Raw genomic sequence first — 24,198 nt, 5'->3', positions numbered from 1 at the left:
AATCCACCAGGCACTCCTTGGAAACTCTATCCTACGGAGTCACTATGAGTCGGAATCGACTCAGTGACAACAGGTTTGGGTTTTTTGATTTGGTTAATCTTTACGAAAACAGTTCTCCAGATCTTTGTCTCTAGGAGTGGGTGGGTGGGTTCCAGCTGCAAACTTTTTGGTAAGCAGCCAAGCACTTAATTGCTTGGCTGCTTAGCATATTATTGTTGTTGTTAGGTGCCATTGAGTCGATTCTAGCACATTATAGCATAGAAAAAAATATATTAATTGTTGTATTATGAGTAAAACTTCCATGGATATCACTTCCATTAGCCTTATTAGGTAAAGAGAGACAAAAGCAAGTCAACAGGCCAATCCAAACAGTGTAATAAATGCATGACACCTCTTTCAGATAATTTCCTATTTTTATATGTCTGCAAAATTATAAAAACAAAAAAGTAAATTTATGTAACATTACTGCTTTGAAGTATGACAATATTGTTTTTGACACATAGTTCATTATTTTATTCTAACTGTAAGTGTATAATAGGAAATAATTCCTAAAAAAAAAAATGTAGATATACCATGTAACTTTTTTCTGTTGTTACAGGAATCATGGAATAATTTTGAATTTATTAAGCATGGTTTATATATTTTAATATATCATTCATTGTGTATTTTTTAATAATACAAAAACACCCTGAATACATAAAACTTAGAAATGTAAGAAAACACAAAGAAAAAAAAAATTCTGGTGATCTCACCACCCAAAGGTAATTATGTTATCAGTTTAATATGTAATTTAGGTTTTTCTTTCTACAATTATGTGTATACTTAGAATATTATCATTAATGGAAGATAATACTACCAGCTTTCTTCCCATCATGCTTATGAAACTCTCAAAAAAATGTAGAGAATCCCAGTAATAAGTGAATGAATTTCTACTAAATAAATCATGAGGTTTTATGTATCACCCTCACACACCCCATCTGTAATCATAAAGAAGATGAAAGTCTTGCTGCCCTCTATTAAGTGCTCAATACATACCTTGCTTAAATCCTACTGCAGAAAAAGCTAACATGTTGTCTGTGCACACAGCAAAACAAATTCCTCTCTTGCTTGGCTGCTTTACAAAGCTCATTGGAGACTATAGCTCAAACTGAATTTAAACTTCACACCCAGACTAGGCCTTATCCTGAAAGGACAAGGTGAGAACTTGACTCACTAAAAGTTATGGAGTAAGTCAAGTAGCCAAGAGTTATCAGAAGTTCCAAGGACCTCCAGAATGTTTTCAGCCTTCTACACGGAAGACCTTTGAGGTTTGAATCCAAAACAGGGCTCTGAGCTGTGTGAGTTCACTCTGTCACATTAGGAAAATGGCAGGTGAACACTAGTCTGTGCAGACAAAAACTTACTACTTTCCATTCGGGCTCGGTGGCGCCTGTTCTCACATTACTATGGTTAACCCTGGGTTAAAAAAATGGAGGTAATAATGACATAAACTTTTCACAGTTCACTTATAACTTTATACGGCCTGGTTCTTTGTAGAGGAGGGTGCATTAATACATAAAACAAGCATGCTGTTTAGTTTAACTATTTGGCCATGTGTGTTTTCAGGGTCAGTATTCCAGCCAAATGTAGGCAATTTCAATTTTTTTAATAAAGTGAGAGAATGCAAACCTTTACGGTTCACTTGAATAAAGCTGTACGACCTACATACCATGTATTAAAAACAGTTATTGTGCTGTTGCCAGACAGCATGGGGTGTATTACCAGAGTTACCATCATTAGGCATGCCTCAGCATAGCTCTTAAAGAATCCAGATGGTGGTTTTCAACTCTATCTCCATGGTGTCCCCTAGGAAGTATGTATGATAATTACAGTCTCCATCTTACTTCAAAGTTATGTAGAGCAGAGTCAACAGGAGAAGGGGCTTCCTGCTGCTCCTGGTGGGCAATAAATGCACTAGCCATTACCCTTGACACTCATCAAAATGACACATGCAAAAGAATGCCCAGATCCACAATAGCAAATTTGTGGCCTTAGGGCAAAAATTGGTACTTGGAGAAATTTCTTGGCACGAGGCAAATTTTTTCTTTAGTTATACATATATATTTTTTCCTTTTGAATTCACTTTGCCATTCCAATGGAAAGGGAAGAGGGTAGAAATGAATATGTGATATGGTTTTTCATAAAAGTGATTTTCCAAATAGGTTTTCTTACTATACAGAAATATCCGAGTATGACAAGAATAGTCAGATAAACTAAACCAACTTTGGATCAAAATGTGGTCACCTTTAGAGATGTAGTTAAGCTGGAAACAGTGCCTGTGAATATAAAAAAGAGTTCTCATACATTAAGTATAACTCTCCTAAATGTAATCACAATGGCACGGTGGTATCAGATTGTTGCCAATCCTGATGAAAGCTGTCAATTATACTATGATGTTTTGCTATGTCTGTTTACAGACTTAACTTTGCATCGAGCTAAGACTACACGCATAAGCAGGGAGTTTTAAATTTAATATTGGCTTCTCTAATTATTTAACTGACTTCACTTATTATAAATTTCTATCAACTAAACCTATAGAATACTTTATTAAGTTTTTAAAAATATGACATTACTGATATCTATCAAAATTTTGAAAAAAATAAATCCTACTTCCAATAATTCATCCTTCAAATATTCTTCCACTCTTACACAAAGATATGTACAAGAAGCCAATTGAAGCATTATTTGCAAAAAAAAAAAAAGGAAATAACTAAATGTCCATCAATAGGGAACTAGTTAAATTACAAAGAAGTCTACAAATGAGTTAGGTCTGTATGTATTACGGGTAAGATCTCCCAGATATGGTAAGTTAAAAAAGAATAATAATGTGTACAGTGGTGTGTATAAACAAAAAAAAAACCCCAAACCTGTTACTATCGAGCTGATTCTGACTCATAGCGACCCTATAGAATAGAATACAACTGCCCCACAGAGTTTTCAAGGAGCACCTGGTTGACCTGAACAGCTGACCTGTTGGTTAGCAGCTGTAGCTTTAACTACTACGCCACCAGGGTTTCCATGGTATGCATAGTATATACTTATTATTTTTGAATTGCTCCATCTGTTAATACACTCACATTCATTTTTGGTTATAAATTAATTTCATTTTATATTTTTGTACTTTTATTTCCGTGGAGTCTAAAGACTGATGAGATATAAATGCCGTCTTGAACTGGAATCAATTAATCTTAATTGTGTTTTCATATTATTTGCATTTTATTGTTTTCCATCTAAGGCATAAAAAATGGGTAAAATGATGTTTTGTTTTGTTTTGTTTTTTTTAATGTGAGTAGAATTCTATTTGCCATTCAGGAAGTAGACCACGACTCAGTAGAATTCTGAAGCAATGGTCAGTATTCCAATAGACCTTTAGAGAGACAGTCCTTTCTCTCTTTTCCTGAACTGACAAATTTAAATAAGGCCTCTCACAATCTTCATTTATTTTTTAGCTCATTCTGGCCATCCAGTCCAGGATTACTTCAGAGGAAAGAATGAAGTAGGTGAGACATTAAATATTTTGCATGAGAAGATGTTGGCTGGAGAGCTCACCATTTAGCCCAAAAGCATTGACTTGTTTATGATATAGTTATTAAAAAAAAAAAAAATCTCGTTGCCCTCAGTTCATTCCAACTCATAGCGACCCTATAGGACAGAGTAGAACTGCCCCATAGGGTTTTCAAGGAGTGGCTAGTGGATCTGAACTGCCAACCTTCTGGTCAGCAGCCGAGCTCTTAATCACTGAGCCACCAGGGGCCCAATGTAGTTGTAGGCATCTGGATTTAGAGGAAGGTAGGTCTACGTGGCACAAATGGTTTGCACTGTGCTACTAACCTAAACATTGGCAATCTGCTTCCGTAAAGATCACAGCCAAGAAAATTCTATGGAGCAGTTTTATTTCTGTAATACATGAGGTTGCCATAAGTCAGAATCTACTCCAAGAAATGGGCTTGATTTGGTTTTTCTTAGGCCCTGGATTTAGATTTCCAAGGTCCAGCACTTTATCAATAAGGATGGTCTAATGATGAACTATCTCCTTAAATCAGGCTTTAGAAACAGCTAGAATCACTTTTCTTTCAATAGAGATTTTTCTGGACTCTAGTTAAATTTCCATTCACCAAATTCTATTTATGGAGTTGGTCCAATGTATGACCTTGGAAGGTTCATGTTTTCTTTAGCCATTTACTGTTCAATTGTATATGAATTATGAGTTAGAAAATTAGGACAAATTCTAAACTGAAATCATGTGGCATGGGGTCTATTCTACATGTACATCAAGTTAGTAATCACAAAGGAGAAACTGACTATATGAAGAAAAACGTGGCATCAGGATTGGAGGAAGACTCATTAACAACCTTTGATATGCAGATGACACAACATTGCTTGCTGAAAATGAAAAGGAACCACTTACTGATGAAGATCAAAGACTACAGCCTTCAGTATGGATTACACTTCAATATAAAGAAAACATAAATCCTCACAACTCAACCAAAAACCAACATCATGATAAACAGAGAAAAGATTGAAGTTGTCAAAGATTTCATTTTACTTGAATCCACAACTGACACCCATAGATGCAGCAGTCAAGAAATCAAACATCATATTGCAATGGGTGAACTGCTGTAGAAAAAAAAGACCTCTTTAAAGTGTTAAAAAGCAATGATGTCACCTTAAGAACTAAGGTGTGCCTGACCCAAGCCATGGTGGTTTCAATTGCCTTGCCTCATAGGCATGCAAAAGCTGGACAATGAATAAGGAAGGCAAAAGAAGAACTGACAGCTTTGAATTACGGTATTGGTGAAGAACATTGTGGAAACCCTGGTGGCGTAGTAGTTAAGTGCTATGGCTGCTAACCAAAAGGTCAGCAGTTCCAATCCGCCAGTCACTTTTTGGAAACTCTATGGGGCAGTTCCGTTCTGTCCTATAAGGTCACTATGAGTCGGAATCAACTTGACAGCAGTGGGTTTGGTTTTTTTTTTGGTTGCCAGAAGAATGAACAAATCCGCCTTGGGAGAAGTACAGCCAGAGTGCTCCTTAGAAACGAGGATAGTGATACTTAATCTCCCTTACTTTGGACATGTTATCAGGACCATTCTCTGGAGAAAGACATCATACGTGGAAAAATAGAGGTCAGTGAAAAAGAGCAATGCCCTCACCGAAATGGATTGACACAGTGGCTGCAACAATTGTGAGGATGGCGCAAGACCAGGAAGTGTTCCTTCTGTTGTATATAGCATCGCTGTGAGTCAGAACCAATTTGACACCACCTAACAAAACACAAAAAAGGTAAAAGAAAAAATTTACTCCTTTACTTAAATCAACAAAAACCAACTTCACAATATAATAGAAAAATCCACATTTCTGATACTGAATCATTTGGCATTTTCAAAAGAAAAACAGAATTAAACAAAAATGAAACTTTGTCCTGAATTTCATTCCAGTCACCAAATTGAAGCAACATACGGCATGTAGTAAGATAACAATTTGTCTTGAATATTAAAAAAATAAAATAAAAATTGATGTAAGACTTGTAATTTAAATGAAATGGCCTTTTACTATATAGTTCATAGAACGTACTACTTTAAAATATTGCTGAGATGGGCTACTTTTTGCCACTAAAATTTCAATTTGACACCAATGATTGTAAAATTGTCTGCCTACCAGAGCAAGCTGCAACTTTTTTGAAGCATATTATTTAAGAAAAATTGCTAATTTTAGTTTGGTTTGATTAAACAATGGGAAATGTTATAATGGATAATTGGGCTGCCCAGTTTATCATTATAATTTGACATTTACATAGGTCTTTATGTTTGTAAAATGTTATACAATCATTTTTCTTGGTTCCATCAATATAACCTTGAGAGGTAAATTAATTCTTCCATTCACACTTTACAAATGAGCATAAAGAAGAAAAGTGAGATCAAGCAAGTCAGATGCAAAGCTAAGATAAGAAATTCTTGCCCTTGCAGGCTTAAGCCACTACTTTTAGTCCCTTGAGGAACCCTAAGCCTTTCAGTTTGAAATGTTCCAAAGAGAATTAAGCTGTCAAATGTACCATTCACAATGAAGTCCCCCCTCACTTTTCTAATGCAGGTGGTCCAATTACAGATTTAGCCTCAAGTATGTTCAGATATGAAATAATGTCGCAAGTCATGGTTGCCACAGTCTTAACAATCCTTTATTTTAAAACAGTCTTCAAAGATTAAAAATAACATGCCTTTACCCGTGGGTAGAATTTTCTTTCCAACCCTCCCCCTTCATTCTTTTTCTGCTCCCACTAGAACAATAGTACTACTGTGCAGGTTCCATTTGCAACACCACAGGAAGGGCTTTGGGTCTACTCCAATATTACAGAAAAGAAATGAGAACTATGAAAATGGCACATTAATGTGAGTGAATAATAGGACCATTATCTAACATTTGATTGAGAAACCAAATCAGAGGGCAGAATTCAGATACCTTAGGCCAAATGCCCCTATGCACTTTTTTTCCTTTCCTTTCATTTCTTGGCTCCAAACCTCCCCTCGCCATCACCTCCACCCACCGCCTCCTGCCCACAATGAACACTTAGTCACAGAGCCACCGTACAGAGTGGCAGTGTTCTCTTTGTAGATAACAGAGGACTGAAAAGATCAAGTTTTATTCAGGAAGGAAGGGTGCCACTCAAATACCAAATGCTCATTTTATACACCCTATTATCTAATTAATTGAGGTTTTCAAATTTGAAGGAATGCTCAAAGAATTCAGATGTTTAAAGTAGAATATGTGAATCGTTTAGGAGCTTCAGGCTAACATAATTCTTTTAGGGCTAAAAAGTATTGCAAAGCATCTAAATTCACACAGTCTGGATTAAATCCGAACCCCACAAAATTAACATGTGTCAATTGGAGGATTAGATTCCATGGCAATAATACGCATAATGAGATTCTTTTTTTCTTTCATTTCTTATTAGGCATTAAGTGTAAGTTTACAGAGCAAATTAGTTGCCCATTTGATACTTTTTACGTAAAGTGTTCGATGACATTGGTTCCATTCCCCACAATGTGTCAGCACTCTTCCCATTTCCATCCTAGTTTCCCCTTTCCTTTCATTCTGATTTTCTACCCCTTCCTGCCTTCTCATCTTTGCTTTTGGGCCAATGTTGCCCTTTTGATCTCCTATAATTGATTGTTCTAAGGAGCACGTTCCTCTAGGGTGTTATTGTTTATTTTATAGGTCTGTCTATGGTATGGCTCCCTCATGTGTCTGTCAGTTTGTCGTACTGTGGGGGCTTGTGTGTTGCTGTGATGCTGGAAGCTATGCCACCAGTATTCAGATACCAGCAGGGTCACCCATGGAAGACAGGTTTCAGGTGAGCTTCTAGACTAAGACAGACTAGCAAGAAGGACCCAGTAGTCTACTTCTGAAACGCATTAGCCAGTAAAAACCTTATGAATAGCAGCGGAACATTGTCTGATATAGTGCTGGAAGATGAGCCCACCAGGTTGGAAGGCACTCAAAAGATCACTGGGGAAGAGCTGCCTCCTCAAAGTAGAGTCAACCTTAATGACGTGGATGGAGTAAAGCTTTCAGGACCTTCATTTGCTGATGTGGCATGACTCAAAATGAGAAGAAACAGCTGTAAACATCCATTAATAATCGAAACATGGAATGTACAAAGTATGAATCTAGGAAAATTGGAAATCGTCAAAAATGAAATGGAATGCATCAACATTGATATCCTAGGCATTAGTGAGCTGAAATGGACTGGTATTGGCCATTTTGAATTGGACAATCATATAGCCTACTATGCTAGGAATGACAACTTGAAGAGGAATGGTGTTGTATTCATCGTCAAAAAGAACATTTCAAGATCTACCTGAAGTACAGCACTGTCAGTGATAGCATACTATCCATATGCCTACAAGGAAGACCAGTTAATACGACTATTATTCAAACTTATGCACCAGCCACTAGGGCCAAAGATGAAGAAATAGAAGATTTTTATCAGCTGCTGCAGTCTGAACTTGATCAAACATGCAATCAAGATGCGTTGATAATTACTGGCAACTGGAATGCAGAAGTTGGAAACAAAGAAGAAGGATCTGTAGTTGGAAAACATGGCCTTGGGGATAGAAACAATCCCAGAGATCAAATGATAGAATTTTGCAAGACCAATGACTTCTTCATTGCAAATACCTTCTTTCACCAACATAAACAGTGACTATACATATGAACCTCGCCAGATGAAACACAAAGAAATCAAATTGACTACATCTATGGAAAGAGATGATGGAAAAGCTCAATATCATCAGTCAGGACAATGCCAGGGGCTGACTGTGGAACAGACCATCAATTGCCCCTATGCAAATTCAAGCTGAAACTGAAGAAAATCAGAGCAAGTTCACAAGGGCCAAAATATGACCTTGAGCATATCCCACCTGAATTTAGAGACCATCTGAAGAATAGATTTGATGCATTGAACACTAGTGACCAAAGACCAGACGAGTTGTGGAATGACATCAAGGACATCATCCATGAAGAAAGTAAGAGGTCATTGAAAAGACAGGAAAGAAAGAAAAGACCAAGATGGATGTCAGAGGAGACTCTGAAACTTGCTCTCGAACATGGAGCAGCTAAAGCAAAAGGAAGAATTAATGAAGTAAAAGAACTGGAGATTTCAAAATGCATCTCGAGAAGACAAAGTAAAGTATTATAATGACATATGCAAAGAGCTAGAGATGAAAAATCAAAAGGGAAGAACACGCACGGCATTTCTCAAGAGGAAAGAACTGAAGAAAAATTTCAAGCCTAGAGTTGCAATAGTGAAGGATTCCATGGGGAAAATATTAAACAACGCAGGAAGCATCAAAAGAAGATGGAAGGAATACAGAGAGTCATTATACCAAAAACAATTAGTCGATATTCAGCCATTTCAAGAGGTGGCATATGATCAGGAACCTATGGTACTGAAGGAAGAAGTCCAAGCTGCTCTGAAGGCATTGCCAAAAAACAAGGCTCCAGGAATTGATGGAATATCAATTGAGATGTTTCAACAAACAGATGCAGCACTGGAGGTGCTCACTCATCTATGCCAAGAAATATGGAAGACAGCTTCCTGGCCAACTGACTGGAAGAGATCCATATTTATGCCTATTCCCAAGAAAGGTGATCCAACCGAATGTGGAAATTATAGAACAATATCATTAATAGCACAGGCAAGCAAAATTTTGCTGAAGATAATTCAAAAGTGGCTGCAGCAGTATATAGACAGGGAACTGCCAGAAATTCAGGCCAGTTTCAGAAGAGGACGTGGAACCAGGGATAATCACTGCCAATGTCAGATGGATCCTGGCTGAAAGCAGAGAATACCAGAGGATGTTTACCTGTGTTTTATTGACTATGCAAAGGCATTCGACTGTGTCGATCACAACAAATTATGGGTAACATTGCAAAGAATGGGACATCCAGAACACTTCATTGTGCTCATGAGGAGCCTTTACATAGATCAAGAGGCAGTTGTTTGGACAGAAAAAGGGGATACTGATTGGTTTAAAGTCAGGAAAGGTGTGCATCAGGGTTGTATTCTTTCACTATACCTATTCAATCTGTATGCTGAGTAAATAACCCAAGAAGCTGGACTGTATGAAGAAGAACGGGACATCAGGATTGGAGGAAGACTCATTAACAACCTGCGTTATGCAGATGACACAACCTTGCTTGCTGAAAGTGAAGAGGACTTGAAGCACTTACTAAGGAAGATCAAAGACCACAGCCTTCAATATGGATTGCACCTCAACATTAAGAAGACAAAAATCCTTACAACTGGACCAATGAGCAACATCATGATAAATGGAGAAAAGATTGAAGTTGTCAAGGATTTCATTTTACTTGGATCCACAATCAACAGCCATGGAAGCAGCAGTCAAGAAATCAAAAGACGCATTGCATTGGGCAAATCGGCTGCAAAGGACCTCTTCAATGTGTTGAAGAGCAAAGATGTCACCTTGAAGACTAAGGTGTGCCTGACCCAAGCCATGCTATTTTCAATCGCATCATATGCGTGTGAAAGCTGGACAATGAATAAGGAAGACCAAAGAAGAGTTGATGCCTTTGAATTGTGGTGTTGGCGAAGAATATTGAATATACCATTGACAGCCAAAAGAATGAACGAATCTGTCTTAGAGGAAGTACAGCCAGAGTGCTCCTTAGAGGCAAGGATGGCAAGACTGCATCTTACATACTTTGGACATGTTGTCAGGAGGGATCAGTCCCTGTAGAAGGACACATGCTGGGCAGAGTACACGGTCAGCAGAAAAGAAGAAGGCTCTTAACTAGGTGGATTGACACAGTGGCTGCAACAATGAGCTGAAGCATAACAACGATTGTAAGGATGGCTCAGGACCGGGCAGTGTTTCGTTCTGTTGTGCATAGGGTCACTATGAGTCGGAACCAACTCGACGGCACCTAACAACAACAACAATGGTGTGGCTGAAAGGTAGCATAATAAAGAATTTGAAAAAGAATTGAAAGAGCAAATTTAACTTCTTGAATCCTACTATTAATACTGTTATTCATGGTGAATGGCATTTTATGTTAAAAACTCAGAAAGTTAATAAGGCCTAATGATGGCAAGAATAGATAAAACCATTAAAGGAAAATTCATCTATCATCCTTAGACACTAGCACCTATTCTTCCAAGAGCGGTGTGAAAACTTTTTCAATCCAAGATTAACCTACGTAAATGTGGAATGTATTTTATATGGTTGAAGTGCTATTAAATAAAGTATTGAGTAAGATATGATTTGATATTTGGCAATACGTATGTGGGGGGGGCTGGTATGGACAGGTGGAAGTCTGGGTATGGTGGGTGTGTCCACTCAGAGTTAGCTCCTAGGAAAGGCATTTTATTGTTGAAATTGTAGACTGATCCCCAAGTTAAAAGCTTCTAAAACAGAAACAAACACAGGAAAAGATGTGGTAATAGTTGCATGATAGGATTTAAAATTTTTTTCTATTTATAAGCTTTCACTTATTCTACACAAGTCTGGAAAATATTATAAATATTATATGGACACAGTAGCTGTTCTATACATGTTTATGAGATTAAATTACATATACACCCCAGTGCCCTCGAGTTGATTCCAACTCATAGCGACCCTATAGGATGGAGTAGAACTGCCCCATAGAGTTTCCAAGGAGGGCCTGGCGGATTCGAACTGCCGACCCTTTGGTTAGCAGCCGTAGCACTTAACAGCTACGCCACCAGGGTTTCAATTACATATACACATACATTTATTTAATGTCCTTCTAAAATGAACCCAAACCAAAAACCCACTGCCATCGAGTTGATTCTGATTCATAACGACCCTTCAGGACAGGGTAGAGCTGCCCCATAGAGTTTCCAAGGAGTGCCTGGTAGATTTGAACTGCTGACCTTCTGGTTAGCAGCCATCGCACTTAACCACTACGCCACCAGGGTTTCCTCTAAAATGAACAGACAGTTATAATTCAACTTGAAGCAAATATTTCGAACAATAGAGTCCTTTATGCAGAATCTAGATCTTATTTAGTCTGTATCTACCTATTAGTTGACAGCTGGCAATCTAATTTCAGAATTACTTTTTGCCATTTTTATTTCATTATAAATAGAATTTTAAAAAGATAATATTTACTTTATATCTAATTTTCCCTGATTTTGTTATTCACATTTTAAGGACCACATAAATTTTGCATTATAACTCTCCCTCCCTATCAAATAAATGGAAAACAATAAATAAAATACAATAGCTTTCAGAACTGCTTATATAACTCCTTAGTAACTCCTTTATTACTAAACTGACTGATTAGAAATGATTCTAGCCCATCTATTCCTTCATTTTGACATTAATAAATTATCTACGACTTAGGCTTAATTGGTAGAGTTGATTGAGTTCCTTAGTGGAAAGACAATTCCCTGGGTCAGGTAATGAAGCTTGTATTTTATGGAGCCAGAACTCTGATCTTTACTAGTATTTTCTAAGTACATTAACAGTGTAAGCTATATTTTTGAAAGCATCTATAAATTATAAAATGGTGTGAATATAGGGGCGTGTGTCTATACTTAATACGCCTAAAAGCCCTTAGAACATACTAGTACATCCTGTTCCAATAGAAAGGCCAAAAGGGTGACTTTGAAATTCATTTTAACTCCTCCAAATTGGCCCGTACCATGAACTAGGGATGAAAATCAATGGCTTTTTATTTTATGTGCACAAAGCACCATGCAATTACAACAGCAATATAAAATATTATTAATTTGTCATTTTCTCTATTTTATTTCTTGTTAAAATCACTCACATGATATCTCAAAGAACTTACGTAAGAGTAAGTACTATATAAACAAGATGAAATGATCAAATGTACCTAAAGTTTAACCTTGTTGCACAGAAGTGGGCATGCTTTCAAATGAACCCTGCCGTGAAATCTCTCCTATGTCTTCACTAGTGCTCTCCACCACCCTGCACCCCTGCCCCAAGAAGGTGATTCTAGTTCCAAATCTCAGCTGCCATGTAAAACAAGTCTTAAAATACAAAAGGGATGAAATCTGCACTCTTTTAATCTCTCCCAAAATGTTCCATACTGTATCCAGCATTTCCTTAGGCTCAGAACTATTTTGTTGGTATTGTTAATGATTGTTACATTGTTCATTCTCTTTGCCTCAATTTCTTTAATGTATAAAATATCAAGACATAAAAGTATATAATTATAGAAAGATAGTGCTGAAAGAGACCTTAAGGATCACTTTGTCTAGAATGGTGTTTCTCAACTTTTTTTTTTTTTTTCTTAATCACCTCCTTGAAGGTTCCTGGGTGGTGCAAATGGTTTGCTCTTGGCTACTAACTGAAATGGTAGTAGTTTGAATCCACCCAGCAGTGCCACAGAAGAAAAGTCTGGTGATCTGTTTCTGAAATATTTCAGCAAGAAACCCTGTGGAGTGCAGTTCTACTCTGCAATACATGGAGTTGCCATGAGTAGGAATTGGTGCCACCCCCACGAAATTTCAATATCACAGACATACTGTACTATTTATGTGCTTATGGCTCCCTGGGTGGCATAAACAATAAAGTACTTGGCTAGTTAACTGGAAATTTGGCTGTTTGAATCTACCCAGAGGTACCTCTGAAGAAAGTCCTAGTGATATATTTCTGAAAGATTATGGCCACTGAAAGCCCTATAAAGTACAGTTCTACTCTGTAACATGTGGGACTGCCATGAATCAGAATCAACTTGACAAAAACTAGTTTGGTTTGGTTTTGATTCATGTATTTTTTATAGCTATGCTTTATACATAATAAAAAGTAAGATCTTTTGTCCTCTGAAAAAACAATTTTTGCTCCCATAGGATTGATGTCACCCCATTTTAAATGCCCTGTTTAAAAGGAAAAATGACCCAAATACTGCTAGTAATACGGTAATAAGATACCCATATCAGAACTTTATTAGTCAATTACAGTGGGATGAGAGCTGGACCACCTACCTTTGGCAATCATTAATGAAATATTGAAATACTTCATCTCTGCAAGAAATCTGAGAGTGAATAGATGACATTATTAATTTACTAATTAAATTTCCCTATCTTATGTTTTTCCTTATTTCTCTTTTGTTGATTATGTAGACATCATTACTTTTTGTCATGCTAGTAACACAGACATGTACCTTGTCTCTTCCCCAGTCATTGGTGACTTATTTTTTTTCACTTAATTTGTCCCTCCGTTTATCACAACAGCACCTGTTTACAGCATCGTTCACCAACAGCAAATCGAACTAAAGGCACGTTTATGAACATGCATATTATGCAAGAACATACGCACACACAGATACTACTTACATATTCGCAGCCGTGTATATCATTCTAAAGCAGAGAAAAGGTCACACGTGGTGGCAAATACTTGGCACTGCTGAAGACGGAGGCCGCTGCATGGCATGAGGGAGTGCAAGGGTTGTTTGTGATGACATTTAAAGATTTCAGTTTCACATCTAATTATGACAAATTTCTAGCTAATGCAGTTCCCCCCAGTGCAGCTTAAATCATGATATAGAACGAAACCATTTAATATTACAATACTTGACAACATAACACTGAAAGGTTCAGAAGCATAATCAATAAAAATAGATCCAGAGCAAGGCAAAGGGCAATCAAGTAGACTAAGAAGCAGGTAACTGATTCAGCTCCCTTCTAATTAATCAAATGAATCTCTCAAAACGCTGTGGAAATAACATTCAGGAAGAACCTCAGGAACTCTGCACTAGCAGAATTTGCATGACATGCGCTGGCCTCTGTCTTGGCTGTGATCCTTGCTGGTTTGATTTCCCTGGACCAGCCACTACGCTCTCTGAGTCACTCTTGTCTTAGGCATAGGTTATGTGAGGTCAAAAGAGATAATAAATATGAGTTTGAAAGGTGCTAGAAATTTACAAAAATAAAGTCTTATTTCATCATTATTGATATCCTTATAGTTTCGCTTTTACCTATTCTTTTCCAGTTCATATATATATTGAGCAAAATTTAGTTTCGCATTTAGTTTCAAGGGGACAATATTAAACTATGAACAAAGGAGCATTGCCTTTTTCCCCTGACGTCTTCACGACTGGTGCCAGAAGTTGCAGACAGTACCGAGTCCCACAAAAACGGTTCTCAGAGTCCATCTTTTTCTTGCTCCTTAGCAATTGTCAGGCATTCCCACTTAATCCCTGGGTTCCAGATTCTTAATTAACCTCCCACTAAAAAACATTAAGTGCCATGTGTTCTGAACATTAAAAGGGGGACAGGTAGTAGTGATGGGGAACTGACCCTAGGGGGTTCAAGGTGGGAAGAGGAGATTGAAACAGCATAATAGGGGTTCAAGTGTAATTCCTATTTCAGAAAAATGAGAAATGGGGTTCCTACAACTCAGCATATGCTCATGTTGGTATGCTTGTGAGTTCTATTAAGTGTTAGGTCTGAGCTGTTCCTATTTCCTTAGCTCCCCAAAAGTAAATGCATACATGAAAAACGGTCTAGGATATTTGAAGTTTAGTGAAAGAGATACACCGTGCACACCATCTGCCTAGAGGAGCTTTCCCTGATATTATTCTAGCAAGAAGCAGCTAGCAAAGAAGAGAAAGGCATGCCTTGCGAACGTCCATAGAGCTCACATCGTAGTCTACTTTGTGTTCAAATCTCTTTTTGGAATATCCTACTTCCACTCTCTCTCCTTCATATGGGAACTCTTCCTTGAGGCTAGGGATCACATATTAGCCATCTTACTATCCTGAAAACATACCCTCACCTAGCCATATGGCTGATGAAATCTGAAGATTCTGCTCATGGAGAAAGGAGAGAATGCATATTAGGAGACCATCAGCAGTACTCGTATAACACTATTACTATATTTGATTAACTACACCACAAAGTGAACAAAATATAAAACTAGCACATGGAAGACACTTGACAGACCCTCAATAACTATTTTCTAAATTGATATGAGCACACAATTAAAAAGACACAATTTGAGGTTAAAATTTCTATTTTTTTTTTACATTGACACTTTGTGATCATATGATGTTGCTCCTATATTAATAACATTTCTTTAAAATGTCCTTTTGCAGAGTTTGTAATAAAGACTAAATGCCAAAAGGAAGAAAGAAAAGATAGAGGGATTTGAAATATAATTCTAACTAAAAAGGAAAGAAACCAGTAAATTATTATAAAGCCGCGTTAGAATTCATTGCGGTAAATTTTACTCATAACCTTTGCCTCAGCCTCCCATTTGTAGTGCTATTGATCTTCTGAGCAGTTTGTTTTAAAGCATGTCTCTGAAAGTTAAATTAGACTTAGCAAGGGAATTTCTACCTTTTAAGATGACAAACTACACACTTGCTTCTTAAGGAGAGAGATAAAAGACAGAGCTTCTGATGAAAACTTTAATATAATTGTTACTTGGCTTGCATTTTAGCTGACCAAGACTTTCTACCTTCCAAATTAGGATAAACGTTAATACTGCTCTCAGTTATGAATCTATTTCCTACTTTCTTAATTGTTCTAATTTCTTAGTTGTTAGTCAGTAAAAGACTTCTGTGTAATGAAACGTGCTTCACATTAAGGAGCTAAGGTGAGAAGGGCCCGTGTGTGTGAGCAACACTGCTCTTTACTTGCCTTGCCTAGTCATAAACCTCTGACTAACAGGCAAAAGAGTTGGAGGTTCTAGTGGCTGAGGATGCCCAACAGTACCTCATGTACTGTAAACACCGTCTGTCGAGTTGTCACATGCTTCAGCAGTTTACAGGGAATGCAGATTATTAGAACGGAGTTGGGGCTCGATTTTTGCTTATGTCTCCGTCATGGTCTGTTGCTATTGATTTTTTAGGAGGCACGGATACTGTGTCAGTCTGTCCGAGGTTGAGGTGCATGGTTGGACTCTACGCAGACATCATCTTATCTGTTTATGCCAGTTTTTCTCTAAACTATGCTTTTAGTAACATTAGTAGTACCCAAGTTATTTTTACTTGGTGAATGATGAATGGTGTTTTGGTTGCTTGTTTTAAGCGATATACTTAAAAAAAAAAAAAATTTATATACTTACTGTGTATTAAAAAGGTGTAACTTGTACATAAGGTCCGTGGTTTCTTACATATCATTACTTAAGACAAGGTAAATAACACTGCTTAGAAATGACAAAATCATGATTGTGATGTAAGAATGATAAATTTGGGAATCACTGCTTTATACCAAAAATTGAATCCTGAAGGAGAAAAAGTAGATAAGCCACACAGATTGAGTAGTTGTATCATTTTAACCTGTCATTTCCATTTCTGATATAACATGCAACTAAAAAAGGAAAGTATCAAAGGACATTCTTCTCTAGAGCAAAGTAAATAAAAACGAAATATTCAGAATGAAAATTTTCAGGGTGTTAACTCAGATGACTTCTGGATGTGCACTAAGCAAAGGCCAAATCAGTTTCCTTAACATATAACTGCATGTAGTAAAACAAAACAAAAAAATGGATATAACGTTGTTAACCTACATACAGCTGATATTTTGGTTCCCTGGCTTCAGCAGCATAAAGAAGTACAATAGTCTTCCTCTAGTTTACCAATAATATAAGTACATTTCCAGGAGGCATTTTTTAAAAATTTGACACAAAAGTGCAGAATGTGTCACTGCACAAGTTAACTATATTTTAATTCAAGTCTTGATATTGGTTCCCAAGGAAACGGGGATAAGGCCTCAGCATGCTATTTTTGTTCTCCTGTAATGGCTTTCCACTGGCCTTAGAGTAAATCTGACCTCCATATCATAGAATACAAAGCTCATCATGATCTAGGCCCAGTCTATGTTCCAACCTCATTCTTTTCCATCTTGCATGATAACTCAGCCTTCCTGCCATCTGGCCTAAAAATATTCTTTCTTTCCTTTTAATCTTTTCACATGTTATTCCCTCTGCCAGGAACACTCTTTCCTCAACCTTTTATATGTCAATTCCCTTCTCATCTTAAGGTTTCAGGTTAAATTTATCTTCTCACAGAGCCTTTCCTAACCACAGTATTCAAGATGATCCCGCCCTATGTATCATTTTCTTTCTCATTTTTATTCTTTTTTTTTTTTTTCCTTAATGTGCTATTCATTTCTTTGACGTCCCTGGGTAGCTCTTATGCGAAACAAAAGATTGGCGGTTTGAGCCTACCCAGAGATGTCTCAAATGAAAGAACTGGAAATCCACTTCGAAAAAATCAGCCATTGAAAACTCTATGGAGCACAGTTCTACTCTGACACACGTGAGATGTCCATGACTCAGAATTCACTCAACAGCAACTAATTGGTTTTTGATTAATTTCTTTTGTTACACATATGTGTGTGTGTGTGTGTGTGTGTGCGCACATTTCATCCTCTTGTTACCTTGAATGGAAGATCCATTAGTGCAAGAACTGCCATTGTCTTGCTCAATATTTTTTTTCCCCATAACACCTTGCACAGTAGCTATATGCAGTAAGTCCTTATTAAATATCTTGAATGGTTTAATGAGGACATACCTTAACTGGGTCACTTTTTGATTATTTTGAATACTCAAATCATCCAGTCAGGATTCTTCAAATAAACCAGTTTTCATCATAATGTTAAAAACATAAAATAGGGAAAATTAGGCTTTGTCTTCTTTTAAATTATTCCTACAAAACTAAACTCTAGGCATGATTCTCAGCACTCACATTCTGTACTTCAGCTTTTCTTTGGGGAAGTATGACGAATCTCTTGCCCAAACACAAAGTCATTCCAATTTAAAACCTTGAACTCAAGGGCATCAGGAGCCATCCTGCTCTTTACTGGCTTAGCGGTGTGATTTTTCTTTCTGCAATGTGTTCTTTGATTAATTATCCAACTAGTAACTAACCAGTCCTTTCTTCACTTTTATTTGTTGAAATCTATTTTTCTCTTTGACATTTAGGTTTTTTTTTTTTATCTTCCTTGTGTCATTTTTCCATCTATCATTTTCTTGTGTATTTTTCCCAAGAAATGAGTCACTTAAAGATGATCTTTCACCCTCATCTTCCAGAAGATGTGGAAAAAAAAAAATCTGTAATGTCTCAACCTGTTTGTTGAATTCATTTTTTTCAGTTCCAATTAAGTATTCTGAATCACAAGTTGTATATTTTTTAAGTGAAAATATTTTTTTCTTCCCAAAGCCATATCAATCCAATTATCTCCCTTGTATAACTTAATTGATTAATCAATTCAGCAAAGACTTGTTTAACACCACAACTTCACTAACAGTATTCTAAGTTCTGGAGAACAGCGGGAACAAAATATGAAGTTCGGGCTCGCACAAACTGCTGCTGGGCAGGAACTTGCTAGCTAGAACACATGTTCGTGTGTATGCACACACACACATACACACACACACACACACACACACCCTCACCTTGCCATATGCCTGCTGAAATGTGGGCTTCTGTAAAGGGGAAAAGGAGGGAAAGCGTAGTAGGAGACACTCAGTAGTAGTTGCCACAACACTATTACTGTATTTTACTAACTACACTGAGGAAATAAAATACAAAACACCTTTCAATAATAAAAACATACTATGTAATCCCTAGGCTCTGGGAACACATAATCCAGTTAGAAAGAAGAGAAATAGAGTAAATTAACCAAAAATATGAAGAGATTTCTTAGCACTGCAAAAGCCTCTTCAAAGCCAGATCTCCTTACCTTTCTCTCCAACTTCAATTTCAACTACTATAAGGACACTATAGTACAAGCATTGACACTTGCCTGAAAAATGTGATGCCCTTTCACCACCCTATGCCCTTGCAGATGTTCTTCCAAGTTCTTGGTATGCAAACCTTTCTTCATTCCCCAAGACCAAAGTCTTGATAATACTTAGCTGATAATAAAACTAAACCAAACCAAACCCACTGCCATCAAGCTGATTCCAACTCATAGAGACCCTATAGGACTTAGTGATAATACTTGATAATGCTTAGCTCAAGCCTGGTTCATAGGGGTGTTGAATGAATGTGGAAACAGAGGAACAAATGTAAGGCCACTGTGAATGCTACATGAATTATACAAATACATAAACCCTACAGGTTTAAAGTGAGAGCGAGTGCTCAGGATAAGCAATCAGAAAGAAAAAGGGCCATTCTAAAGATTCTAAATACACCTTTGAATGCCAGATAAGGAAATTTAAACTTGATTTGGTAGGAAGTGGGAAGTCATTTTAAAGACACAAACATGATTTGGAAGCATATACCATATTTGCTTTCCTCATTCTTTCTATTGTATTATGTCCAATACCCATGATGAAATTGCAATAATAAATTTCAATTTGTAGTGAAATGTCATGTATGCTATTCATAGTATATTTATTAAGAAAATGGTATGGTGTCCCCTGATATGTTGTTGATAGGTTTAATTCTAGCTCTGTTAATTTTTAATACCCTCCCTTGTTATTTATAAAGCAAAAAATAAAGGATAACATTTTAGATTAAACAATGCAACCCAATTTGAATATAATTGCTCAGCACACCCTCAGCCTAAAATGTTTGAATATGTCAATATTTCTACATTAAACTAACAACTGTTACATGGATAACTTATCTGACAGAAATGAGAAAGTCACAGTTATTTCAGTCATCTCAAAGGTCGAATTTATGAAAGTGGAGGCAAATGGGTGATTGAGTCAAGCCAATGTATTCATATAGTTCAGAAAATACTTTCTTAACAAAGTCTGTTCTCTTTCTGTTCTGGATCATTCTCTGCCTAGGTTTATGTAAGTTCTGTATTTTCTACTTCTACAGAAAACTCTAAATCAGTGTTCTCTTGTTATAAAATTAAAAGACCTAAATTTGAGCCTTGACATTGTTTTAGTCTGTAACACCCTTGCAGGATAACTCCGAGCATGTTAGTAGAGCTGCTGTAATTCAGCGTCATCCTCTCCAATGTGAAAAGAGTATGGAGGAAAACCATGATCTCTGGCGTCTGTTCATGCAACTCTACAGTTCTTAATTCTGTACTCCTATAGGGTCCTTTGGTCACCTAGAAAAGGATTCCCTTCTTTTTGGTTTGGCCAAGACTGAATCTATAGGCCTCGGATTGAATATCTAAACCTAGGTCAACAAGTTCTTAAAGGATGTGTCTTACTTTGATGTGAGACAAACATTAACTCAACCCATTCAACACTAATTAATTTTTACATAACCTTGGGCCATCATTTAACCTGTCTTAAACTTCATTTTCACTGTTTATAAAAAGGGAATGATAATATTATCTCACAATATCTTATAAAACAAATGTAAAATAGAAAGCCTCAGCAAATAAAGAGAAGTTATAAAAAAGAACCCAATGTAAATTATATGCCTGAAAAAATACAGTAACAGGAAAAAAAAAAAAAAAAAAAAACCTCACTAGATGGGCTCAATAACAGAGTGGTGATGACAGAGAATATAATCAGTGAATTTGACAACAGGACAAAAGAATTTATAACAGAAAGAAAATAGTCTAAAAAAATTGAGCAGAACCTTAGGAACCTGTGAGATGATATCAAAAGATTAAATGTATTTACCCAATATTAAGGCTTACTATATTGCACAGTAATCAAGAAAGTGCAGTATTGGCAGAGAAATAGACATTTTGGTTAATGGAATTAAGTAGAGAACAAAGAAACCGTCCTACACAAACATGTGCAATTGATGTTTGGCAAAGGTGAGCAAGCCATTCAATGAAGAAACATGTCAATGAAGAAGATACATGAATTGCGAACAATCACATGAAAAAGATGTTCAACTTCGTGGTCATTAGGGAAATGAAAATTAAAACCACAGTGACACATCACTACACAACTATCAGAATGGCTAAAATAAAAAATGGTGATACCACCAAATAACTGGCAAGGATGAAGAAAAACTGGATCACTCATACATTACTGGTAGAAACATAAAATAGTACAGACATTTCAAAAAACAGCTTGGCTTTTTTTTTTAACTGAACATGCAGTTACCTTGTGACCTAGCAATTACACTCTTGGGCATTTATCCCAAAGAAATGAAAATTTATATTTACATAAAAACCTATAGATGAATGTTCATAGAAGCTTCATCTATAATAACAAAAATGGGAATTATTCAAATATTTTTCAACAAGTGAATTATTAATGAACTGCAGCACATTCATACCATGGATTACTACTCAGTAATAAAAACAAAAGAGCTATTGAAACATGCAACAACTTGGGTGAATAAAAGGCATTATACTGAATGTTAATAGCCAGTCTCAAAAAGAAGCATACTGTATAATTCTATTTATATACAAAATTTTGATGATAAAATTTAAGAAATGAAAGTTAAAGAATGGAGGGGAGGTGGGCTTGGTTATAAAAGTACAAAACAAGGAATCCATGTGGCGATAGAACCACTGACTATGGTGGTAGATCTACTCTGTCCAACAGGGCCGCTATGAGTTGGAACCAACTCGACGGCACCTAACAACAATGGTGGTAGATACATGAACCTAAAATTGCCTGGAACTAAACATGCATACACACATGCACACACACACAAATGAGCACAAGCAAAACTGTGGACATCTGAATTACTTTAGTGGATCACATCAATGTAAACATTCTGGTTGTGGCATTATACTATAATTTTACAAAATGTTACCATGTGGGAGATTGAGTAAAGTGTGCATGGCATCTCTCTGTCTTATTTCTGACAATTGCATGTGAATTTATAATTATCTCAATTAAATTTTTTAATTAAAAATAAGAATAGAAGGATGCATCAAAGGAACATTCAGAAAGCAAGAAAAATATCTTGGAAATTAGAAAGATGATATCAGAAATTAAAAAACAAAAGAATCAACAGAAAAGTTGAGATGAAAAATGGAAGAAAAAGTGAATTATATGTTCTGTCCCAGAAGTCCAACATCCAAATAATATGAGCCCAGAAAGAATAAACAGAATACCGAGAGAGGAAATTATTAAGGAAATAAAACAAGAAACATTTCCAGCACAGTTCTCAGTTCCAGATTAAATGTAAATTTCTGTAAAGTTTACAGAACAATGAATAAAAAGATCTGCAACGAAGCATACCACTCTGATTTTTCAGGAACACTAAGAATAAAATAAGGTTCTAACACAGCCTCCAGAAAGAAAAACAGGTCATATATGAAGGGCTGGGAATCAAAGTGACATAGCAATTTTTATCTGGAAGCTAAAAACAATAAGGCAATACCTACAAAATTCTGAGGGGAAATGTTATGCAATCTAGAATTCTACACCTAGCTAAACAATCAACCAAGAATAAAGGCATTTTCAGCTATTCAAGGTTTCAAAAAATTTCACCTGCTGTGCTACCCTTTATAGGAAGTGCAAGAGAGCATGCTCCACCAAAACAAGGTAATATGTAAAAAAGGAAGTCACAGGATCTAGGAAATAGAATCCATCACACACACAAGATGAAGGAATCCCCAGAATGCTCTGAAAACTCCAAAGAAGAGAGATTCCACTCCATATTGAAGCTGGAAAAGAAAACACCCTGGAAAGATTCTTTCAAGACAAAAGAAGCTGATAGTTTACCTGCTGTATTTGACCACAGTAAGGGCTTTGTCAGGGTTTGGGGATTAATTAGTGATAAGTAGAGATAAAGCTAAGCAAATAATCACAAGAAAGTTGGTAAGTTCTAGTATAACAAATGGCTTAACTTTAAATAATGTATTTAGTCATAATAATGCAATCCTTAAAGAGCTATTTAGCCAAAGAAATTAAAGACAAAACTATACTGGGAGGTTGGGGAGAGGGGAAGTGGGAGAAGGTGTGAGAGAGAGAGAGAGAGTGTGTGTGTGTGTGTGTGTGTGTGTGTGCGCAGTTGGTGGGGGAGGGAGGGTCATGGTCAGGTATGAATGTCAAACCCTCATGTTTCATATTTACCAATCAGTAAAAAAATCTACAACCAAATAATTTAAAAAATAGCAGTATAAATATGTTTCGTTTTGTTTTCTAACTTGAAAGTAAGTATCAGAACAAACAGTTCAAAGCGTTGGAATTGATGACCTCCAAGGAACAGAATCTGGAGTGAGGAGGGAAAGAGCAAGGACTATTATTTTTAATTATAAACCATTTAGCACTATTTTAATTTTCAAACCATTTTATGGCTGATTTTAATAATGCATTAATTTTAAAAAAAACTTAATGCAAATAATTTCAGAAAATTTGCAAAACACACAAGAAAATACAAATCACCCCTATAATACTATAATAGCACCACAGCTAAAATGTTGCTGTATTATCTAAAATTACGGTGTAAAGTTAAAAAAAAGAAAAAAAAAAAACCTGATTCAAACACACAGAAAATATTCAACTGTAGGCTGTATAATTTTCCTTTGGAAAATACCCTTAATCTTCAAGCATTCTTTTGAAAACTGTAGCATTACAATAATTGACTTTGCAGTTGGCACTGGGAAAATCTTGGCAGGAACTGAATTGAGTAGCTTGGAAAAGAATCACCCACAGCTGTCCCTGTCTGGATGTATCCAAATTTGACCATTAAACATGAGCAAAACAGAGGACCCACTAATTGAGAATGATAATCAGCAATCTACCTCAGGGTCACATTTGTGGAAGTTAATTTAGTTTGATTAAGCCTCCAAACCATCAGTGTTAAGCTTGA

The sequence above is a fragment of the Loxodonta africana genome, chromosome 2 (genome assembly GCF_030014295.1).
Source record: "Loxodonta africana isolate mLoxAfr1 chromosome 2, mLoxAfr1.hap2, whole genome shotgun sequence".
Classification (NCBI taxonomy): Eukaryota; Metazoa; Chordata; class Mammalia; order Proboscidea; family Elephantidae; genus Loxodonta; species Loxodonta africana.
This window is presented reverse-complemented; position numbering follows the sequence as displayed.